Genomic DNA, 3,550 nt, shown 5'->3' on the forward strand with positions numbered 1-3,550 from the left:
AAGAAAGAAAGAAAGAAAGAAAGAAAGAAAGAAAGAAAGAAAGAAAGAAAGAAAGAAAGAAAGATGCAGAATAGAGCATAGTATGTTTTTTAAAAGTGGGAAAATAATAAATATTAGCATTAGCTGAATTTGCATAAAGAAGCTCTGGAAGACTTTACAAGAAACCAATAAAAGTGGTACATATTTGGGGGCAGAAGAAGGGGTAAAGGGTAGATTTTAAAAATCATCTTTGAAACCCTTTAAATATCACAAAGTAGAATATACAGACATATAAACTTTAATAAGTCAAACATAGTCGACATTGGAACAGATTGTTTTTGCCTCTGATAAATACCAGGTGAAATTATAGGCTTGAGTTTTAGGGTTATTTTGAGTGATGAATACTTATCTTTATATTTTTTCCAAAAGGGTAATTGGTTATTTTCTTATATAATACAGATTAATTTCATTCCTGCGTGCAAGGACAAAGAAACAGTAAAATTATTAACTTAGAAACCTTAAAACAAAACTTTGTTCCCAGCCCAAATCAACACTCTATCCAGTTCAATATCCAGTTCAATATTACAGATGGCATTATAAACAAAAATAACTTAATTGGTACTCTTCACTTAATTGGTTGATTCTATGACCTCCATGATGGAAATTTATTAACAAACACGGAATCACTACCCACAAAATTTTCTGCATCAATTTCTCACCTATTTTCATTGTTCTTTTTTGTCTCAGAGAAAGTCATCGAATATACCTTTACAAACAATTTTTAAAAATAAGTACAGAGCCATGAAGTAGCTCCTTGACAATTTATAATAACCTGGATGACAATGATTAGAACTCAACAAAGGAATAGACTATAATTAAATTTTATAATAGTCACATTCATAAATATGGTTATGAATTTAACTACATATCAATACAGTGGTGCCTATTTTATCCAAGTGCAATTCATCCCAAAAAGGGTTTAAGATATACTCTTTACTTGAACACAAACTTTATTCAATAAAAATTGTTTTAAAAACAGCAAGTAAATTTCACCACCACTACCAAACTAAATGGGGACAACATAAAAAAGAAATAGAAGAAAATATCCACATTCATGAAAAGTTGTGATCTATAAAACAACCACATTAAAGTCCAAGTGATTTTTATGTTTGTTAGTAAATCTCAGAAATCACTCCGAGTCACATTACAGGGAGTATGTACTCAGTACGGCATATATGTCAAAAATATTCCTCAAGTGAGGAAGTGAGCAAGGTAGGAAAGAGAGAATTTCTCTCTACTTCTCTGTCCTGTGTGGAATAAAAAACACAGTACTTTCCCCTCAACAAAAGGTGATAGAAAGAGAGGGAGCGGAAGGAAAAAAGGAAGAACCAATTGAATCAGAAAACTAATTTTGTAGCGAGGTTCAGAGTAGTAATTATATAGGGAGGTTCATGAGATTCCTAACTCCAAAGTGAATTTCTCTAATAAAGAGGTTTACCTGCATTCCTCACAAGTAGTTATTATAAGACTGGGACTGTCACATGCATTCATATAATCATAGTTTACAGGCACCAAATCCCAGCAACTTGCAGCTAAAGAGGGGGGAAAATGCCACATTTAAACAATTAGCTAAGCAAATGGGCGAGCTACAATTACAATCCATTCTCTACCAAGTGTCAATAAAATGTTTTTCTTTAAAAGGAAATTAAAAAGCATTTACCAAGATCTGTTCCATATCAAAGAGAGACAGAATACTAAGAGAATCTAAAGATATAGGTTAGCTCTCTTAGCACATGAGGACATAGGCACTTCCATGGGAAGAAGAAACCAGTAACTGGCAACTATATATTGTTCTGTAATCATTTGGCATCTCTTGCCAACTTGCTCTTATCTTTTCCCTATATTAGGTTTGGGCTATTGGTAGCTTCCACGGCTAAAGACCTACTACTAAATATTAAATATTAAAACTTATTGTGGTTTTCTGAATGTTATCTGTGTTCCTAAACCAATTTGGGGGTTTTAAAAATAAAAACAAAGCATCTTTAATTCTGTATGAATCAAAACATTATGGACCCATGAAGCTAAAATCACCAGGAACACTTTACTGATCTAATGTACATTATGCTTAACCAGAATGTCACACAGTTTTATTAAAAAAATAAAATAATCTGGGAGTTAGTAGTCCCCAAATTCCATAAGTTTAGATCATATGTATCATTCCTGCTGTCTAGTACCACACACACAGAGTTCCTATGTCTGTTAAACAGGTCAGTTTAGTTCAAGGTTAAACTATTGGATGGATAAAATATTTATAAGCATCTTGTTTATAGTACTTATTTCTGTAGATTACAGGCCAATATTCTTTTCTTCCATTCCTAGTCAATCTGAGTTTGGTTTTCTCAATGAGAAGGGGTAAATCTGAAAATCTGTTCAGCTGCTTTATCATTTGTGCTCCACAGCACGTGTGGGCCAGACTGAAAGCAGGAGAATGTACACAGGAGAATGCTCTCAATGTAAGAGGCTACTCCTAAGTTTGCTACCACAACAACCAAGAAGAGAGGAACCAGCAACCAATTCAAAGCTGGGCGCTGGGTTCTGCTCATTTGACAGATCAGCTGACATGTGATGTTGGCAAAGGCTGTTTGCCAACCAGAAAGTAAGATACTACTCAAGGACATATCTCTAAAATATCTGAAGGTGACCAGAGGATCCATACTATAGACAAAATGAATGGCAGACGTGGAGAAATGAAGGGAACCATAGCTTCATAGACTGAATTGTATTTGAAGGTGTTATTCTTAAAACTTCTGAGAGACTTAATAAACTCATTGGAAGAGTCACAGATAATGCACAACCAATAATCATTGTAGCGAATAGGTCTCTATGTAAGAAATTAAACAAGAACTGTTCATACCAGGTCTTGACTACCACAATCGCAGTCATTATATAGACAAAACAATAATCACCTGGCTAATGTCGTACCCCCATGGCAAGAAAAGAATCCCTGTGATACGTTCCCCAGTGGTACAGAAAGAAAGAAAACAAAACTATCCATGGCAGGAGATAAAGAACAAAACACCGACACAGACAATCCTCATCCAAAGAGGAAATACATAGTTACAACAAAGTAAACACATGACCAACTCTTCAGGCTGTGGTCCAATAGCTCCCCTCAGGGAGTGTTGGAATTGGTTCGATAGGCATGCTCTCCTTCCATACCATCTAGATTGTAATCTATGAAGCTGAAGATGCCCACTACAGTACAAACCCAATCAGGTACATGCTTGTGACCTGGTGCTGAAGCATAAATGTCAGGATCAAAGCATGCCGTAAGTAGAAATTTAATACAATGAACAGAAAGCCAGATAAGGTTATCAGGTTTGGAGCCGGCCAAGTAGGAAACACCTTTACTATAGTGTTCAAAATGGATGCATGATACATAGAGAAAGTAGATTAGTATCCACAGCACTGTACTTTACTGATCAAAGCCAGCCAGCTGCTCTTGGCTCACGTATTGGTAACTAGACATGACAAGCCAAACACTGAGGGGCCACTTGGCAGCAACTCTCCC

The 3,550-nt window shown here is 35.5% G+C and overlaps 1 pseudogene; it reads right to left on the reverse strand.

The window, feature by feature from the left end:
• Nucleotides 1-2,325: 2,325 nt before the first annotated feature.
• Nucleotides 2,326-3,508, reverse strand: LOC105302305 (annotated as a pseudogene).
• Between the last annotated feature and the right edge of the window lie 42 nt (nt 3,509-3,550).

The sequence above is a fragment of the Pteropus vampyrus genome, unplaced genomic scaffold, assembly GCF_000151845.1.
Source record: "Pteropus vampyrus isolate Shadow unplaced genomic scaffold, Pvam_2.0 Scaffold269, whole genome shotgun sequence".
Lineage (NCBI taxonomy): Eukaryota > Metazoa > Chordata > Mammalia > Chiroptera > Pteropodidae > Pteropus > Pteropus vampyrus.